The sequence below is a fragment of the Tamandua tetradactyla genome, chromosome 4 (genome assembly GCF_023851605.1).
Source record: "Tamandua tetradactyla isolate mTamTet1 chromosome 4, mTamTet1.pri, whole genome shotgun sequence".
Taxonomy (NCBI): domain Eukaryota; kingdom Metazoa; phylum Chordata; class Mammalia; order Pilosa; family Myrmecophagidae; genus Tamandua; species Tamandua tetradactyla.
Genome location: NC_135330.1, coordinates 159,177,934 through 159,199,953, shown reverse-complemented (window position 1 = coordinate 159,199,953; position 22,020 = coordinate 159,177,934). Strand labels below are relative to the sequence as shown.

The 22,020-nt window shown below is 36.4% G+C and overlaps 1 long non-coding RNA gene across 1 annotated transcript; it reads left to right on the top strand.

The window, feature by feature from the left end:
• The first annotated feature begins 14,661 nt into the window (after positions 1-14,661).
• Positions 14,662-20,364, top strand: LOC143679471 (uncharacterized). The gene is made up of 4 exons (XR_013173790.1): positions 14,662-14,820; positions 15,214-15,264; positions 15,806-15,988; positions 20,267-20,364. It is a non-coding gene; the product is annotated as an uncharacterized LOC143679471 (long non-coding RNA).
• Positions 20,365-22,020: the final 1,656 nt, after the last annotated feature.

Below are 22,020 nucleotides of genomic sequence, written 5' to 3'. Positions count from 1 at the left end.
CCGGCTTCAAACCATGACACCCATATTATTCATTCATTGTTTCCTCATATCTTTTAGTTCTTTCTCCATACTGAGTATCATTTTTTTAAATACTTCATCTTGTATGTCCAAAGTCTGCTCCTCTTTATTGATGATTTCTTGATTTTTACCTTATTCCTTTGGATTGGCAATCATTTCCTTTTTCTTTGTTTGTATTGTACTCTTTTGTTACACTGTAAATTTTAATACTTTGATATTGATAAAATCACTCTTCATAGTCTTTGCAAATGTGCTCTGCTTTGGATGGTGGTCTCCTTCAGAGCTTATCCTTTCTATCAAGATACCAGCCCAAGAAAGGATCAGCAGGATTCTATCTATTTTATCTGAGCATGGCTAAAATCTCAGAGCCTGCTTCTTTTCCTCTGCTTGTGCTTGCTGGTGACTTTAGGAGTTCCCCCATTTACAGTTTAAAAGAGTTTGAATGTACCCTCTACATTTCCTGAAATGGAGCTTCACCCACTTCTGATGGTGGGGGGGGTGTTGGCCAGGGAGCCTCAATGAGAGCACATATTGGCTCCATCCTGTGTTGGGGAGGGGTTGAGGGAGTGGTCAGTAAGGGCACCAGGAGCTTCTACTATGGCTTTTTTTTTTTTGCAATTTTAATGAAATATATTCACACACCATACAAATCGTCCAAAGTATAAAATCACTGGTTCTCAGTATCATCACGTAGTTGTGTACAAGCCCATGATTAATTTTAGAATATTTTCAGTAATCCAGAAAAGAAATAAAAAAAAAGAAAACCCCATTTCTCCCATACCCGTTACTCCCCTTTAATGACCCATAGTATAGATGTAATACATTTGTTACTGTTGATGAAAAAATATTAAAATATTATTGTTAACTTATATGGTCCATAGTTTGCAAAAGGTACATTTTCCCCCATAACTCTCTATTATTAACTCCTTTTAATGGCATTATACATTTGTTCTAATTCATGAAAGAACTTTTTTTATGTTTGCATAGTTAATCACAGGCATTGTCCAATACAAGAGTCACTGTATTATACATTCCCATGCTTTAACCTCCAATTTTCCTTCTGGAGACTTACATGACTCTAAACTGCCCCTATCAACCACATTCACATACCATTCAGCACTGTTAATTATTCTCACAATAATGAACTACCATCACCCCTGTTCATTTCCAAAAGTTTAAGTTAAACCTAGTTAAACATTCTGCACATATTAAGCAACTGCTCCCCATTCTTTAGCCTCATTCTATATACTGGTAAACCATATGTGTCTATGAGTTTAAATATAATAATTATTTCATATCAGTGAGATCATACGTTTGTCTTTTTGTGACTGACTTATTTTACTTAAAATAATATCCTTAAGATTCATCCATGTTGTCACATACTTCAGGATGTCATTTCTTCCTCATGCTGACTAGTAGTCCATCATATGCATATACAACATTTTTAAAATCCATTCATCTGCTGATGGACACATGGGTTGTTTCCGTAGTTTGGCAACCAAGGATAATGCTGCTATGAACATTGATGGGCAGATGTCTATTTGCATCCCTGTTTTCAGATCTTCTGGGTATATTCTGAGTAGCGAATTGCTGGGTTGTAAGTGAATTGTATACTTAGCTTCCTGAGGAACCACTGAAGTATCCTTCACAGCAGCTTACCATTTTACATTCCTCCCAGCAGTGAAAAAATGTTCTAATTTCTCCACATCCTCTCCACACCTGAGGTTTTCTCTTTGTTTAATAGCAGCCACTCTAATAGGTATGATTGGATGATATCTCACAGCAGTTTTGTTTTGCATTTCCCTAGCAGCTAGTGAAGCCGAGGATCTTTTCATGTGCTTTTTAGCCATCTGTATTTCCTCTTCAGAAAAATGTCTATTCATGTCTTTTGCACATTTTTTTTTTTTTTTTAACATGGACAGGCACCAGGAATCGAACCCGGGTCCTCTGTCTTGGCAGGCAAGCATTCTTGCCTGTTTAGCCACTGTGGCCCACCCTCTTTTGCACATTTTTGATTGGGTTGTTTGTGTTTTTATTTTTGAGTTGCAGGATTTTTTTTCATGAAACCCTTATCAGATATGTGGTTTCCAAACATTTTCTCCCAGTGGGTTCATTACCTTTTCACCCTATGGACAAAATCCTTTGAAGCATGAAGTATTCAGTTTGGAGGGATTCCCATTCATCTATTTTTTTTTTTTTTCATTGTACTTTGGATATAAAGTCTAAGAAACTACCATCAGCACTAGACCTTGGAGATGTTTCCTGACATTTCTTCTAGCAATTTTATGGTATTGGTTCTTTTATTTAGTTCTTTGTTCCATTCTGAGTTCATTTTTTATAACAGTGTGAGATAGGGGTCCTTTTTGAGTCTTTTGGTTATGGATATCCAAAGTTCTCAAAACCATTTATTGAAGAGGTTGTTCTGTTCCAGTTGAGTGGGCTTGGAGCTTTATGAAAATGAATTGACAATAGATATGAGGATCTATTTCTGAACTCTCAATTTGATTCTATTGATCAATATGTATATCTTTATGCCAGTACAATGCTGTTTTGAGCATTGCAGCTTTTTAATATGCTTTAAAGTCAGGAAACATGATACCTCCCACTTCGTTCTTCTTTTGCAAAATGTTTTTAGCTATTCAGGACCCCTTATCCTTCTAAATAAGTTTGATAATTAGCTTCTCCACGTCTGTGATGTAATTTATTTGAACTTTGATTAGGGTTGCATTTTATCTGTAGATCAGTTTGTTTAGAATTGACATCTTCACACCATTGAGTCTTCCAGTGTATGGACATGAGCTGTCTTTCCACTTACTCGGGTCTTTGATTTCTTTTAGCAATGTTTTATAGTTTTCTGTGTACTGGTCCCTTACTTACTTGGTTAGGATTATTCCTATATATTTCATTCTTTTATTGCTATTGTGAATGAATTTTTTTCTTTATTACCTTCTCAGATAGCTCATTACTAATTTCTGGTTTCAAAATGGCTGTCTTAGCTCCTGTGGGTACTTTTTCTTCTCCCAGGGTGTTTTCTGTCTTAACTTCTCTGGGCTTTTACTGTCTTTTATTCTCTTCACAAAGGACTCCAGTGAAGGATTAAGACCATCTTGTATGTGCTGGATCACATCTCAATTGAAATAGCCTAACCAGTAGACCCACCCACAATAAGTCTGCCCCAACAGGGATGGAGTAAAAGAATACAGTCTCGTCCGGGGTACATACTGATTCAAATCAGCACAGTTGGGTTCATAGAATGATTTAGGTAGTATTCCCTTTTCAATTTTTTGAAAGAGTTTGGGCAGGAATGTATTAATTCTTCTAGGCATGTTGGATAAAATTAACCTGTGAAGCCATTCGATTCCGGGGTTTTCACTGTTGGTAAGTTTTTGATGACTGATTCGATTGGTTTGTTTGTGTGATTGGTTTGTTGAGGACTTCAATTTCTTCTTGAGTCTCTGTAAGTTGTTCGTTTCGAAGAGGTTGTCCATTTCATCTAAGTTGTCTATTTTCTTGGCATACAGTTGTTCATAGTACCCTCTTCTGAATTTTTGTATTTCTTTGAGGTCCATGGTAATGCTCCCACACCTTATTTCTGTTTTTATTTATTTACAACTTCTCTCTTTTTGCCTTTGTCAATCTAGCTAAGGATTTGTTGATTTTATTAATCTCAAACAATGAACTTTTGTTTTTAGTGATTCTCTCTATTGTTTTCCTATTGTCCATTTCATTAGTTTCTGCTTTAATATTTGTTATTACTTTCCTTTTGCTTGCTTTGGGATCAGTTTGCAATTCTTCGGTTTCTCCAATTGTTCAGTTAGGTCTTTCAGTTATTCAGTTAAAAATAAAAAAGTTCTTCCTTTTTAATGTAGGTATTTAGGGCAATAAATTTTCCTTTCAGCACTGCCTTCACTGCATCCTATGTTTTATTTTTTATAATATTTTTATTGTTGAAACTTAACAAATAAATGTACAAACATTCTTGACATACAAACATTCTATACATGGTGTACAATCAATGGTTCACAGTATCATCACATCACCATGATGATTTTTTTGAATATTTACATCTCTCCAGAAAATTAAATTAAAAAAGAGAAAAGAATAAGGAATAACTCATATATGCCATATCCCTTACCCCTTCCTCTCATTGACCACTAGTATTTCAATCTCCTCAATTTATTTTAACCTTTGGTCCCCCTATTATTTATTTTTTATCTATGTTTTTTACTCATCTGTCCATACCATGGAAAAAAGGAGCATCAGATACAAGGTTTTCACAATCACATAATCACATTGTAAAAGTTATATCATTATACAATCACCTTCAAGAAACATGGCTACTGGAAAACAGCTCCATGGTTTCAGGTACTTCCCTCTAGCCACTCCAATACACCATGAACTAAAAAAGGGATATCTATATATTGTGTAATAATAACCTCCAGAATAACCTCTCCACTCTGTTTGAAATCTCTCAGCCACTGACACTTTGTCTCATTTCAATCTCCCCCTTTGGGTCAAGAAGTTTTTCTTAATCACTTGATGCCAAGTCCCAGCTCATCTTAGGATTTCTGTCCCATGTTGCTAGGGAGGTTTACACCCCTGGGAGTCATATCCCATATAGAGGGGGAGGGCAGTGAGTTAACTTGCCATTTTGGAGAGAGAGAGGCCACATCTGAGCAACAAAAGAGGGTCTCTGAGGATGACTCTTAGGTCTAATTTTAAGTAGGCTTAGCCTACCCTTTGCAGGGATAAATTTCATAGGGACATGCATCCCATAAGTTTTGATACATCAGGTTCTCATCTTCATTCATCTCAAGATAGTTACTGATTTCTATTTCAATTTTTTAAATTATATATAATATAATATATATTATATATATATAATTAAATATATTATATATATATAATTAAGACCTATTTTATGCCCTAGCATATTGTCTATCACAAAAGAATGATCTTCTGTGCTGCATCATTCTGTATGTCTGTTAGGTCTAGTTCATGTATAATATTATGTCCTCTGTTTCTTTATTGATCCTATGTTTAGATGTTCTATCCATTGGAGAGAGTTGTATGGTCTCCCACTATTATAGTAGAGTCATTTATTACTCCCTTAGTTTTGCCAGTGTTTGCCTCATGTGCTTTGGGGTTTCTTTAAAAGAACATGGATATTTACGATTATTTCTTCCTGGTGAATTGCCCCTTTGATTAATACATAGTGCTTTTCTTTACTGCTTATAAAATTTTTGCATTTAAAGACTATTTTATCCAATGTTATTACAGCTATTCCAGCTTTTTTTTTAGTTACTTGTGTAGAATGCATTTTCTGTTCTTGTTCTTTCATTTTCAGCGTATTTATATCTTTGGGTCTAAGATGAGTCTCTTATAAGATCCATATAGATGGATCATATTTTGATCCAAATATAGATTATATTTTTAATCCATTCTGCCAATGTGTGTCTTTTGATTGGGAAGCTTAATCCATTAACATTCTAAGTTATTTCTATAAGAGCAGTCCTTAATTCAACTATCTCATCATTTGTTTTTTGTCAGATCATTTTTTTTCTTTTTATCCTTTAAGATGCCCTTATTTAATACCTTCCTCCAAACCTCTCTCTCTTTTATTTTCAGTTGGCAGCACTCACTTTATTAGTTCTCATGGGGCTAAACTCTATTAATGAAGTCTCTCAGCCTCTGTTTATCTGTGAATATTTTAACTCTACTTCATCTTGTAAGGTCAGCTTTGCTGTTTAGAGAATTCTTGGCTGCCGATTTTTCTCCTTCAGTATCTTAAATATGTCATACCACTGCTTCTTTCTTCCATGGTGTCTGATGAAAAATTAGCACCTAGTCTTATCTGGCTTACCTTGTATATGGTGAATCACTTTTCTTTTACTGCTTTCAGAATTTTCTCCTTCTCTTTGGCACTCTGATTAGTGTCTTGTAATGAGTCTATTCATATCTATTCTGTTTGTAGTATTTTGGGCCTCTTGGATTTGCATACTTATGTCATTATAAGAGTTGGGAAATTTTAGTTATCATTTTTTCAAATATTCTTCCTAGCCCTTTACCCTTCTCTTCTCTTTCTGGGAAACCCATGGGGCATATGTTTTTGTGCTTTGTTTTGTCAATCAATTCCCAGAGACCCTTATCATATTTTTCCATCTTTTTCCTTCCATTTGTTCTTTTTTCTGTTCAAATTCAGTTGCTCTGTCTTATAGATCACTGATTTTTTCTTCTGCCTCTTCAAATTTGCAGTTGTGTGTCTCCAATGCATTTTTTAATTTCATCTATAGTGTCTATTATTTCCATAATGCCTGTTATTTTTCGATATATTCTTTCAAATTTTTTATGCTCTTATAGTGTCTTCTTAATATTCTTTATCTCTTTATATACATTTTCCTTCATTTCTTTGAATTGATGCATAAGAATTGTTTGTACATTTTTGATTAGTTGTTCCAGATTCTGTGTCTTCTCCAAGTTTTTAATTTGTTCCTTTAACTGGCTTATTTCTTCTTGAGTTTTAATATGCCTTGTGGTTTTTTGCTGATAGTTGTCATTTGATTATCTTGATGGGTCCATTCAGAAGGTTGGTTTGTCTCTTGTCTAGGATTTGGCTGTTGCCTCCAGCTCTTTCTTTGATGCTACAAAGTGATCCACTTGACTCTGCAGTTTCAATAGAGATGATTCAGACAGTTCCTGCCAGTTCATTAGTTGCTTTGGTGGAAGGACTGATTCCTGGAACTTCCTTATCAGCCATCTTCCCACACTTTCAGTTTTCAGCTTTTGAAGAGACCATTGATCATGCCAAACTAACAGCCAGTCCAGCACCAAAGACATTTAAATACTATATCTTAAATTGGTAGTAAAATCTTTAAATTTCCAACATCATCTGTATTTTCTGCAAAACATGAAAGGCCCGGAAAGGGAGTGACTGCAGCATAGAGTGCTGATGAAAGAGACAGAATATTGTGTCAGATGCTTGTGAATGAAAACTTTAACAGATGAGTGTTGTATGTGGTGGGATTGAAGGGATATCCAGAAAATGCCCCAAGTCCCTTCAAATGCTGGCCTGATGGACAGATGGAGAATTTGACCTTAATCCTTTCAATTTAGAGTTATTTAGTCCTCATTAAAATAAAAACTTTCACTACAAAGGGTATTCTTGGCTATATATATTATAATCAATTATGAACCCAAGATAGGTAGGCAACAGTGGCTCTGTGGCAGAGTTTTCTCCTGCTGTGCTGGGAACCCAGGTTCAATTCCCAGTGCCTGCCCATGCAAAAAAAAGGAAACCAAGAGCTGGTTTCAACGTAAGAAAAGATAAACAGGAATTTAAGGGCATGGGATTATTGATGGTGAAAACAGAGAACATTGGGAGGGCCACCCATGAATTCCCATTTCCTCTACTGGACAATATTTGAAATGAGTCCTAAGGTTTCCTTTAAAATGTTTTGACTCTCAGAAACACTTTCTATTCCTTTTTTGGTATATATTATAAAAATATATTTATAATAACCATATGAAAGAATTGCTATTCTGCCTTATCATTTGCTATACGTGTATGCACAAAAGTGTATCTTGATTAAAAGTGATAATTCAAACAATATTTACTAGCAGTGCAACACACTTAGTTTTTAAAGAACAGGAGCAATTGTGGTTCTACAAAGGGAGGGTACCAGTTTTTAAACTTCCTCTAGTGTAAGTTTAAGCCTAATAATCTACTTATGAGGTTATAATAGTGTAGTGTTTTCAAATTGGGTTGAAGGTCTGTGGAAATATTTAGTAATGCATCTTGCTAATACCAAAATTGTATTACCTATTACAAAATAACCATACCTAGAGGAGCTGTAGAGGACACAGTTAATCGAAACTCTATTTCAGTATGTTGTACATTTATTGAGCCTTTCCTTCTCAGAACTTTGGTAAAACATATAACTAAAAACAAATCTCCTAGTCATAAAGAAAAGTAGAACGATAAAGAAAGCATAAGAAATAGGATCTGTTCAGTATGTAATTAGGGCATTTGCATAATTGAGTCATCTATTCCCAGAATTTCCTTTCTCCTTATAACTCATTCCAGAAAAAAGAATAGCCTCAGAGGAAATAGATATAAAAATAGGTCTTCTGCCTGTGTCTATTTCATTTGACTAATTAGAAAGTATTTGTTTCTGTAATTGCTTTCTTGGTCCCAGAAAATGTTCTTTGTCTAGGTGAGTAATTTAAGTCCAGTTAGAATTTAGAAATAAAAAAAATCTGATAATTACATTTCAGCTTTGTGATCCTTGCCCTCAGGTTAAAAAGAATTCTAACAAGTGCCCACTTTCATTGTGGCTCTCTTAGTGCACCACGAGAAACGTGATACAGCTTTTCAAACAATTCAGGGACAGAAAACTTCAGTATACAATTCAAGAGTATGAGACCATGTTACCATGGTGTGTGGGAAGGCAGGAGCTCTCTTAGGCTGTTCTGTTACTAACAAGATATATGACTGTAAGCACTTCATTTACTTAATTTCTTTGAGCCTGGGTCTCTGGCATGGCAGGTGAGAACTCTGCCACTGAGCCACCATGGCCCACCCCTTATGTTCTTTTTTTAATTAAAAAACTTTTATTAGAGAAGTTGTAGGTTTACAGAACAATCATGCATAAAATACAGGATTCCCATACATCGCCCTACTGTTAACATTTGCGTGGGTGTGGAAAATTTGTTAGAATTGATAGTAACACTTTTTTTGTAATTCTACTATTTTTAACAGTAGTTACATTTGTTAAAATTGATGAGAGGTTATTAAAATAGTATGACAATTGTCCATAATTTACATAGGAGTATTTTCTCCCATATTCCTGACCTATTTTTTTCATGCATATTTTTATTTTATTACTCATCTTCCCATACCCTGGAGAAAGGGAGTGTCAGTCAAAAGGATTTACAATCACAAGGTCATATGATAAAGGCTATAAAGGTATATAATCATTATCAAAGATCAAGGCTACTGGATTAGAGTTAAACAATTTCAGATATTTCCTTCTGGCTATTTTAATATACTAGAAACTAAAAAAGAATATCTATATATTGAGTCAGTGGTCATAATCATTTGTAAATCTTAATTTCTTATTTACACCTCCTCCCTTTCATTTGATCATTCTCTCAATCTTCAGGAATATCTGTACAGTGACCACTTTAACTATTTTGTATGGAAAGGGATATAGACTCTATGATGTAGAGGAATGAAACTGGTTGATGTTCTTGGAGAGACTAGTACCTCTGTGTTTCAGGGCTTATGTGGCATAGGAACTGTGGTAGTTAGGTTCAGGTGTCAACTTGGCCAGGTGAAGATGCCTAGTTCTACTGATATGGACATGAGCCAATGGCATGTGAACCTCATTTGTCACTGATTACATCTGCAGTTGGCTAGGAGATGTACCTGCTGCAGTGAATGATGTTTGGTTTAATTGGCTGGTGTTTAAATGAGAGAGCTCAAGGTAGCATAGCCCAAGCAGCTCAGCATACCTCATCTCAGCACTAGCAGCTCAGCCAAGGCCTTTGGAGCTACAGAAAGGAATCACCCTGGGGAAAGTTGTTGGAACCCAGAGGCCTGAAGAGAAGGCTAGCAGAGATCGCCCTGTGTTTTCCTGTGTAAGAACCTCAGTGAAAGTTAGCTACCTTTCTCTGAAGAACTATACATTTTTAACTAAATAAATTCCCTTTTATTGAAAGCCAATCCATCTCTGGTGTGTTGCATTCCAGCAGCTAGCAAACCAGAACAGGAGTGATCTGGAGGCCTTAAATTTTTGAGAAAATTTAAACTTACTGAGGTATTCATTATGGTTTTCACAAATACTGTTTGCTGGGGCTTGGCATACTGTGGCAATTTGCAATATCTAGCTGAAAGGTCTTGACTCTATTTAAAATCTCTTAGTCACTGAAACTTTGCTTTGTTTCCTTTCTTCTCCCCCACCCTGCCCCTTTGGTGAAGAGGGCATTGTCAATCCCACAATGCCAGAGCTAGGCTCCTTCCTGGAGTCATGTCCTATATTACCAGGGAGAATTACGCCCTATGTTCTACATAGGGGCGAGCACAGTGAGTATATTTGCAGAATTGGTTTAGAGTGAGAGAGAGAGAGAGATGGACCTTATATTATCTGATAAATTATAAAAGTTGACAAGATGTCATTTTTGGTGGAACATTTAATCATTCTGTCACTTTTTGTTAGTTGTAGAACAAACTCTATTTGCGTGAAAAATTGTTTCAGAGAGACTATGCTTTTAGAGAAGATAAGTCTGATGCTGCCATATCTGATGGGGCTTTCAGATATCAAAAAGAAAGTGTCGTAAAGGCATATGGGGAGGTATTCCTGAGGATTTACAAGAGGAATACAATATGTCTCCCATTGTAAACAGAAGAAGCCTACACCTGACACTTAACAGAAAGACAGTTTGCTAATTTGTTTAGCATTTAATAAGCTCCTCTCCGTATTGGAGAAGCAATACTAAGAGAAAAGGCAGAGTGGTGAAGAACAAGGACTCCACAGCTCTCTTTCCAGATAATCCCAATTCTACCCTTCCCAACTGTTCTAGTTTGCTAGCTGCCGGAATGCAACACACCAGAGGCGGATTGGCTTTTAATAAAAGGGGATTTATTTTGTTAGTTCTTCTGAGGAAAGGCAGCTAACTTTCCACTGAGGTTCTTTCTTATGTGGGAAGGCACAGGATGGTCTCTGCTGGCCTTCTCTCCAGGCCCCTGGGTTCCAACAACTTTTCCTGGGGTGATTTCTTTCTGCATCTCCAAAGGCTTTGGCTGAGCTGCAAGTGCTGAGATGAGGTATACCAAGCTGCTTGGGCTGTGCTATGTTGTGGTCTCTCATTTAAGCACCAACCAATTAAGTCAAATGTCATTCATTGCAGCAGGCATGCCTCCTAGCCGACTGCAGATGTAAATCAGCAACAAATGAGGTTCATGTACCATTGGCTCATGGCCACAGCAACAGAACTAGGTGCCTTCACCTGCCAAGTTGACAACTGAATCTGACTACCACTGAGCAGTCATGGACAAGTTACTTAAACTCAGTTTCCTCATCTGTATCAGGGGACATTTCTCCATGGATTTTCTTCCAGCCTAATTCTTCATGGATGTTGGTAAAGTAAACAGTCTCAAAATATTGATGTGGGGTCTCCCACAGGGACAGAATGCAAGCTTATTTGATGATTAGGACAATATAAATAATTAGTCCCTCTGACTTAAAGGGTGGGCAGGTCTGCTAGCTATTTCCTTTATAAGATTGCTGTTTCCCTAAGTTTGACATTTCTTAGTTGTTGCACAAATGCATGGTGTGCACAGCATGCACCTGGGCCTGCCTTGGCATTCCCTCCCTGGCACTTATTGGACAAGGGGAATTTATGAGAACGCACTCTTCATATCGTGTTGTGTCATGAGTAGCAAAGCCCTTTGCTACTAACCTAGGAAGCTTACATCTTCTGCCACCATGCATGAACCTGTGGCAGCCTAAATAATTAGTTTGCAATCAGGGTAAAATCTCAGACTTGGCACAATTCCTGACACCTTAAAAGGGGATTTAAATAGTATCAATATCATCAGGATGGTGTGAGGAATATGTCAATAAAATTTGTTCCATCCTCAGAATGTTAGTTTGTATAAGTAAGTATAATATGTGTTTGCTATATAAAACAAAAAGTAACTTTGATGAAACAAAATATATAGTTTTATGATTTCTCAACTGTATCTTCTCACACATGACTTAGAATTCTCAATAGGTACTTCTCTTTGTCTACATGTACTTATCGTTACATCAGAAGGAACTCTAGTAATACACATATATTAAAAATGCAGTTGGCACAATGTCTGCTTTTTCATTATACTCAAAATAATGAAATTTGAAACCTGAAGATTTGGATTTGAAATCCTGCTATAATATTTATCGATTTTGTGGACTGAGGGATTTATTTACCCTCTATAATGAGCACTTATCTTATACCAAAGAGTGAGTGTAAGTTTATGTCTATATAACCTAACTCAATTTCTTTTACTAGATCCACTCCATGGAATGTCCAAAAAAATGTCACCTCAGTTAATTCAATGTTTTCATTCATCTCTGCCCACAGTTCACACGTGAGCACTGAGGATCGTGCCATGGGGGTTGGACGGGAGTTGGTCCTGCTGCATATGCAAGCAAACTGAGGCATATGACACCCAAGGATGGATCCAGGTTTGTGCAATCTGAAAAGTGTAAATTTGATGGTAATGGTTGAGGAAGGCTTTAATGAAAATAATAAAAAGGAAGTATAAATGGAAAATTAGGTATGAACATAAATATTTAGAATGAAAACCTATTTTACAGCAATTTGTGACTATAAAAAGCTAATAGAATATAAATATTATAAACTCCAGAGAAATAACAATTTATACTTCTGTCACACTTTTTGCCTGCAATTTTCTTTGGAACCTTTTTGGTTCCCTCTTCAAATGGCAAGATTTTTTTTTTTTTTTTAATAATTGCTACAGAGGAAATGGAAATATAATTAAAAATTTCTTCTTGATTAAGTTTTGTTATTTTTTATTATGTTTAGGATCATAAAATGTGATTTTACAAAAAGGACAAATTCACTGTTTATAGTACCTGTAGAGGTGTGGCCTGCAAATACAGGAATTCTGATAAATTCTCTTTAGTGTGTATCCTATAGTTCTATCTTTATGTATAATAGTAATAATTTTATGCACTGCAACATCAAGTACAATCCTGGCATTTACAAATTCCTGATGGAGATGACCAGAAGGCTTTCACAGACCTTCTTGTTTTGAACATTTAGGTCTTGTTTCTCACCCACTGCCAATATACTCCTGATGTCAGACACTATACTACTATTTATATCATGATATAACTTCTGACACTACACTCTCAGGTTATTAAACAACTGAGAAAGTGCAATGGGAAGGAAGAATATTCCTGGGAGTCATTTATTCACAGAATACTAGCATTCCTATACTATACTTGAGAATCATTAAAATATATGCCAGTCAACTAAAACTATAAATATTGCCAATTTCCCTTTCCCTATGCCACATCCATAAAATGTCACCCTATAGAGTGAAATTGTGGTGGAAGGAAAGTCAGTGTGGAAAGAGAAAATATTCTTAACCATTTGCAGCTAAAATATATTATTTCTGTGTATTTAAAAAAAAATAGATGATAGGTCCAACTTCTGGAAATGTCAGAGTATGTTTAGAAAATTAAAGTTTCTCCCAAAGACAACTATAATTTCTACACAAATTATGTTTTAAAATTGTAAGTGTTTGAAGACATTGGAGGATGACTGAAACCATGCAGAAACAGAAGGTTTATGGTGCTTGTAAGAAGAGAAAGAGACTGGATGAGAACTAGATCTATTCTTCCCATCTAGACAGTGACCATGTCATAGGGCTCAGGAAACAATGAAAGCATTTATGGACAGAGAAATTAGAGGTTAGAGTCCAAGATTACAAGAACAGTTAGAGATGGAGAAATGTAATGTTAGGAAAGAAGGAGTTACAAAAGAGGGAGTCTTAAAATCTGTAGTCAAATTCCCCTCAGACCTTTGGCTATTTCTTGAACTGTGTATGTACGGGATGAGAACTCCCAAAATGTTCAAGGAAAAGTGGCAGCTCATAGGCTGAGAGAGGTAGGCAGAGATATTAGTAGACACAGGATACTGAGTGTGGTAATTAGGGTCTTGTGTCAACTTGGCCAGGTGAAGATGTCTAAAGCTATTGCTGTGGACATGAGCCAATGGTGTGTGAACCTCATCTGTTGCTGATTACATCTGCAATTGGCTAGGATGCATACCTGCTGCAATGAAGATATTTGATTTAATTGGCTGGTGCTTAAATGAGAGAACTCAGCATAGCACAGCCCAAGCAGCTCAGCATACCTCATCTCCACACTCGCAGCTCAGCCCAGGCCTTCGGAGTTGCAGAAAGGAATCACCCTGGGGAAAGTTGTTGGAACCCGGAGGCCTGGAGAGAAGGCCAGCAGAGATTGCTCTGTGCCTTGCCACGTAAGAGAGAACCTCAATTGAAAGTTAGCTGCCTTTCCTCTGAAGAACTATGTGTTAACTAAATAAATCCCCTTTTATTGAAAGCCAATCCATCTCTGGTATGCTGCATTCCAGCAGCCAGCAAGCTAGAACAATGAGAAGAATTTAGAGTGAAATTCCTGCCAAGTTCAAAGTGTTTTTGAAGAAAAGAAGGTGATTCTAAAATTTATATGGAAATTCACACATACACCTAAGATAGTGAAACCTAGAAAACATAGAGCAGAGCTGAAAGAAGAAAGAAGAGTGGTTGCCTCTGTGTAGGATTTACTGAATAGGGGCACAAGAGAGCTTTCCAGATGATGGAAATGTTCTAATTTGATATGACTGGTGTTGACGAATGTATAAATTTGTCAAAATTCCTTGAACTGTAGACTTTAATTCTTTGCATTATATTTTTGTGACATTCTTTAATTAAGAAGAATTTTAGAAATAATATGATAATTTCAGCACATTTCTAGGGCTTTTGTGTGTCTTTAGAACTCATGCAAATGAGGAAGGCTGACCCTTAAGTTTTAAGAACTTCGGGGAGAATCTGTCTTTGTGACTGTCCAAACATGTCTGCCAATGCCGTACATGTGCTCACTCTGTGCATCTCCAGTGGGCAGCCCTCTGGGATAGTTCTACTACACCAACCTACCCTCCTCTTTACTTGAGATGCCCTGTGAATGTTTGGCTGATGCTTCTGGATGTCTAAGAAATTTAGAAGTACATGTAGGAATTTTGTTATGTACCATCTTGTGTTTTAGTATGTTTTAGGGAAACTCATACTGCTTTTACTTGTATTGCTGAGGCATGTGGATGTGTTGTGAGGTCTACATGTTTAATTTTGGCTATCTGCCTTGATACACCACACCAATATTTTTTCTCTCTTGCGTGATGGTGGGATCAAGACAACTCTGGGATCTTTTATCCAGGGTCTATCAAATTATAAAGACACAGGCCCACTATTTCCTATCTCCAAATTTAATGTTAAAAAAAAAATTTCCCTGTTAGTTGGGCTCTTCTAAGGAAGGACAGAATCTCTCCAGCCTCCTAAACCTTTTCTTAAGGAAGAAGCATATAGAGGTTTAAAGCCTCATTCCACTTTAATATTTATGTAACCAGGGCAAGATATCTTACTTCAGATATGCATGAGCTTTCTATAAAATATGGCAGGTAAGAAATCTGTAAAATGTGTACAATTAAAGTATATCTTTCCTTATGTTGTACAGGAGATTGAATGACATATATGAAATTTACAAAACCTTCTGTCATGAGAGGTCAGAATAAATTTAGCTACTATTATTACTTACTCTTCAGACTCATTTGAGATGAGAAAAGGTATTCTTTTTTTTGAGAAATTATAAAATTCTGTGGTGTCTTTCTCTGAGGCATTGGGCTTAGAATATCCTAGCTACAGGTGAATGATATAAATATTTACTGGGTAATAAGAAATAATGGGGAGAAAAATATTATCTTCATTTACTTCTTCAGACCACAGTTTCCTATCTACAAAATAGATGGAATTATAGAGTTACAATAATGAGTCATAGGGAAATAATGTATTTAAATTTCCTAGTGCAGTGAGTGACATATAGTATTATTCAATAATGAAATGACTTAACTTGTAGAACTACCATTTCTCATGCACTCAGAGGAGAGGAGCAATATAGAAAAATACATATCAAATTTTAAACAGCTCCTTCTACTTATGCAGCACCAGTCACCTCCCTGAGACATGACAGTGAAGACTGAAATGAATGGAATTGGCCATATTGGGCACCTGGTCACCACGACTTTTTTTAACTATGGCAAAATGAAGATTGTTGCTGTCAATGGTCACTTCATGGATCTCAACTATATGATCTACAGGTTTCAATATGATCACCTATGTGGCCATGTAAGTATCAAGGTGAAAAGAACCAGTCTGACATCAGAAGGAAGCCCATCTTCATATCCCAGAAATAAAATTCCCCCAATATCACATGGAGTGATGCTGGTCTGAATATGTTGTGGAGTCCACTTGTATCTTCACTACCTTAGAAAATTTGAAGGGTGGAGCCAAAAGAGACATCATCTCTGTTCCTTCTGCCCATGCCCCCATGTTTGTAATGGGCATAAATCTTGAGAAATATGACAACTTCCTTAGGGTTGACAGCAGTGCAGTCTGTACTACTACCTGGTACCCCAAGCTAAGATCATCCATAACAATTTCAGCATTGTGGAAGGACTCATGAGCACAGACTGTACCATCACTGCTACTCAGAAGACTGTGGATGCCCTTCATCCACAGTCTTCTGACTGTGGCACGACAGTCATGTGACTGCCTTGAACATCGTCTCTCCATCTACTGGTACTACCTGGTGGGTGATCAAGGCTATCCCTGAGCTGAATGGGAAGCTCACTGGGATGGCCTTCTGTCTCACCACCCTCAATGTATCTGTCAAGTATCTGACTTGCCATCTGTAGAAAGTGGCTAAATGCGAAGAGATTAAAAGGGGTGAAGCAGGCATCCTAGTTTACTAGTATGCCTAGGGCTCGCATTGACCTCAATGAGCTCTTTGTTATGCTCATTTCCTCATATGACAATAAATTTGGCTATACACAGAGTGGTAGACCATATGGGACATGCAGCCTCAAAAAGTAAGAATCCCCTAAACCACTAACCTCAGCACTAATAGCACATGAGAAAGAGGAAGACAGTTGGCTGCTGTGAATTTCTTGTCCCAACTTGGTCCCTCAACACTGAGAAACTCCTATCCTTGACATGGCTCCCTGAAGGGGGGGAGTGGCTTAAGGACCCTACTTTGTCATGTACCATCAATAAAGCATAAGTAAATAGATAAATAAATAAATAAACAAAACCATTAAAACCAATTGCATAGTCATATCCCAAATTACTGAGCTGAGCAAATAAGCCATCAAATAAGGATACTGCACCATGACCTTTCCAATTCAATGACAATATACACTGACGTACTATACTATACTTCATAAAATCCCAGGATATTAATTATCTGAGGTAATCTTCAAACCCTATGAGATAGATGTTATCTTTATTTAATAAGAGATAACAAGTACTGCCTGAGGTAACACACAGCTAAGTGTCAGAGCTGGAATCAAAACCTATATATTCTGAGTCAGTCTTTGGGCACTTACTTCAATCTAGAACTTTTTCATATGAAAAAATAGAACAATCTATTTCTTACCCTCATCAACTTTTCTAATTAGGACTCCACTGAGATCTCTCTCTTATTCAAGTTTTTCTGGCTTATTCTTCCATGAAATCTTACCCCTTATCTTTTCTAATTAGTTTTACAGCAGAATGACCTTTTGCATTCTTTTCACTGGGTCTGTTACTGCAGAGAATGAAAGAAAGGTGACAATAGGTTGTGAGGACAGAAATCTGAAGCACTAAAGAAAGAGAAACAAATGGAATTTAAATTTGTACGGCTGTTTGGAAATGGACAGGAAAGAACCAAGAAAATGGTTTTCATTTATTTATCTTCCTTTTAATCAAAGCCTGGTTTAAGGAAGATGAGATCCATCCCTCAAGGCAGAAAGCTAAGGGCTCTGAAACCACAAGATATTACTCTATGATAGAAAAGACTCTACTGATTACTTCTTTTCCTAAAATGGGGAAAATTCGTCTGTTTAAACATACATCCTTGGTTTATCTTCTGGATGGGTAAAAATTGATATCTGGTAACTTAAACTAATCAAATATGATCAGATCTCATATTTTGCCAGTGTATTTTGTTTCTTTGTATACAAATATTGTATAATAACCAAACATTAAGAGATTATCAAAATTTGCATAAAAATAAAGAGCCCATATACAGGATAATAAGTATGGTACTTGCTAGCATATGAAATGTTTCCTGTATTAGTGTTGGTACATGAGGAGATAAAATTGATTCTTCTGTCGTCATTGCTTCATTGCATTTTAATGTTTTGATCAACTCTTTATGATATTGTAAATTGGGATAAATCTGAATACATTAAAACGATTATTAGAATATAGCATAAATTTGTTGTTTTATTTAAGAAATGGATTATTTAGAAATAAATTTATTATATAAGAAATTTAAGAAATATGGACTGAAGAAATATTAGAAAAGTTTATTAATTTATATACAAACATACATAGAATTTCTGAGAACTTTTATTTTTGAAAATTTACTCAGAAATTCTGTACACTATGAAAATAAAAACAGACTGTACCTCAAAAATAATTAACTATGACATTTATTTGGCATCAGTGTTCCAAAAGACAGCAGCATATCCTGATGGTTAAGGACAGTAAATAAGCAATTCAGGATTCTGAGACAGCGTTGGTGATTGTGGCAGCAGAGTTGGTTGTTAATAATAATTAACAGAATTGATAATAATTATTCCATTTTATCTGCCTTTTTCAAATTGATTGCAGTTATTACCAATGAAAACCTGCTGGATGTCAGATACCCCATTGCTAATCTACTTTACCTCACACAGACATCTATTCATGTAGCTATTGTGACACTTAGTGGTTTGTCCCACCCACTAGCATTTTGGGTTTGGAGGATATCTGGTCATCTAGTTTAGCTGTACATATTACCATCGATATTTGGGTTTGGCCTCTAGAGCAAAATGCAGATAACACCGGAGGGGGTTTTTCCCACTTCAGCAGTCATGAAAGAGCAAGGTGCTCATGGCCTAATGAGAGCAGTCTAGCCCAACATTCTGCAAAACTGACAGTCCAGTCATGTCTCTTCCAAGAGCGATTACATATTAAAGAGAGAGTGCTGGCAGCAGAATAATAATTGAGCAGTCTAAGGACAAACAAGACAAATAAAAGAGGAAGTCCAGATAGTAGTGAGGAAGGAGGGGAGTGCCAGGAAATACTAAAGGGGATGACCCATATCTTTCAACATGAAAGCAATTGAAGAGAACCTTTGTGAAGTGAAAAAAGCTTTCTGAAGTAGACTGTTTTCCTAAAAGTTTGGGAACGCTGAATCCATACAAAAATGAACAACAGAAAGTATCAAGGCAAGTCCCATACAAAAGAAAAGCACAATATCAAGGGCTAGAATTATATCTCTGTGAAAATGAAAATAAGTCACAAAGACATTCAAAACACAGGTCAAAACTAGTTTGAAATGGTCTAAATAACATGAAAAAATAATACAAGGCATGAAATGACAACATTTATCAAAGTTAGAAAAACTCAGAAATGAAGTGTCCGGCCTCAAGAAAGAATTAGGAAAAAAGAAAATAACATTTTAGAAATACAGATTTTACCAGAAGGTGTACGGAGGCAATGAATACAACAAATAACATCATAAGAAAAATAGAAAGTGAACAGCAAGAAAATTTTTAAAATGAAAAAAAAAAGAAGAAATAGATAAAAGACTCAAAAGAAGTTGAACATAAAAATATTGGAAGTAGGAATTTCAACATGGGGTGATAGATGAGAATGATTAGAAAAGATGAAAAAAAAAACCCTAAAATTATAATTCAGGGAATTCTCCTGAAATTAAAAAAAAAAAAAAGAAAACAAATTGAAAGAACTTATTAGTCAAAAGGATATATTATGTATCAAAGAAGAGTAATTGATTTATTGTCACCAAATCAACACTTTATGCAGTGGAAAATAGAATAAGAAATTTAAGATAATCAGGTAAAGAAAACATGAATCAATGACTATATTCAACAAAATAAACTTTCAATTTAAAGGGCACAGGCAAACTCTTATGAGTATGCAAGAATAAGAAGTAGCATTCTTGTAAGACTTTCTTTAAAACTCTGCTGGAGAACAAGCCTCAGACAATGAAAATGGCCAGAGGGTCATTAATGTAATGACCGGTTATAAGCACTAAATTTAATTTTTAGTTAGTGAGAATATTTATCATTAATGAAATAATTTATAATGAGCACTAAACATATAGTTACTTGTTGTGATGGTTAGGTCCTGGGGTCAACTTGGGCAAGTGATCATGACCAGTTGTCTGGTCAGGCAAGCACTGGCCTGTCCATTGCTGCAAGGATATTTCATGGCTTTATGATAAAATGGAAAGCTAGTTCATTAAATCATCAGTCAGTTGATTGTATCTGTGGCCGTTTATATCACTATCAAGTAAAGCCCTCTTCCCATCAATGAGATAATCCAATCAGTTGATTTTTTTTTTTTATTATTCAGGGAGAAGAAAGACCCTTTCAATGCTTCTTCAGCTGGTAAGACTCTCCTGTGGAGTTCATGCAGACCCTTCATCAGAGTTGCCAGCTTCGCAGCCTGCCCTATGAATTGTGGGCTCTTCCATTGCCACAGTTGCATGAGATGCCTTTATGCACCTCATATTTACAGATATCTCCTGTTGATTCTGTTTCTCTAGAGAACCCTGACTAGTATAGCTTGGTACTGAGAATGGGGTGGTTCTTGAGAAACGGAATCTTAAAAATGGGTTTTTACAATTTGTTTTATATTCTGATTAGATGCAGAGGTACTAATGACTCTGTTTCTAATAATCAAGATGGCACTGACAATCCAAGGGGTGAGTTGGCAAGAGAGATATACAAAATATCACCATTAGAATCTGCTAATTGTATGCTTATATGAAGAAATGCTCTGGGGTGAGAGTGTTTTTGTCACCTTTATGGAATTTTGTGGAATTAAGTAGTGTAGTGATGTTGGCTGGTTCTTGTTAAATATGCTAAGTATAGTGATGAGGAAAAGGGGTGAGATGAAGGCTTGCAATTTGCAACTTAAGTGTGGTATAAATGATATAAAAGTTTTCATGTTTGCCCTAAAAGAAAATCTTATTTCCTGTGGTCGCAAACTTGAAATCTCTGAAAACCAGACAAGAGCCTCATTGTGCAAGGAAGAGATTTACAACCTAAACTAAAATCTTAATCTTGCAGTAAAGTAAGGGCTTTGATTGGAAGAGAATGGGATCCTGAAATGTGGAATGGGGATATCTAACTTGATAATGATGTTGATGGGGAAATGGAATCCCTGGAATCTGCTGAACCTTTGCTACATAGAGCTGTAGGACTACCCTGAGGTGAGAGCTTTTTGACCTCCAGCCTGCCTTGAGGAAACAGCTTCCCAACCTCCATTCTGCCCAGAGGAGTTTGCCATACAACTGCTACCTAATGAGATTAACCCTTTAGTGACTGCGAGGTCTGTAACCTGGGGAATCAGCCCTCACTCCTCTGTCTGGAGCAAATAATCCTGTTTCACCAGATGAAGCTGTAATGAAATGCCCTGAGGCAATTAGCTTGAAAGACACTTCTATCTCTTTTCATGACTCACCCCACTTTTCTTCAAGACTTACAATAAACTAAAGTCTCAACAGGCCCCAAAAGGTGAGGTATATATGCTATACTACAAAGGAACTGCATGAGTTTTTCAATCTTTATAGACATAAATCAGAGAAGTATGTGTGGAAATGGATATTAAGGGTATTAGATAATGGTGGAAGGAATATAAAGTTTGATAAAGCTCAATTTATTGATATAGGCCAACTAAGCAGAGCTTTTGTAGCTGGAGGGGTTAGTAAGAGCTCTGAAAGTTTATTGGGATGGTTGTCTGAAATATGGATCAAAAAGAGGTTGAAATGCCAGAACTGGCCTGGTACAATGTAGATGAGGGGATCCAGAGGTTTAGAGAGATTGGAATGTTAGAGTGGACTTATCATGGAAGACCTGCTCACACACACTAGGAATGTCCAGAGGACACATCTTTCACCAGAACCTTGAGAAATAAGTTCAAGAAACTAGCTCCATCATCCCTGAAGAGCTCTGTAGATGTCCTTCTGTGCAGGTCAGATATTACTGTGGGAAGTGCTGTCATGAGTCAAATCCTTAAACAGAATAAGGATGATCAGGTCCTGAGTTGACAGTAGCCAGGTGGTAAAAAGTATTCATCATAGACTAGGTGGGCATGGCCACCAT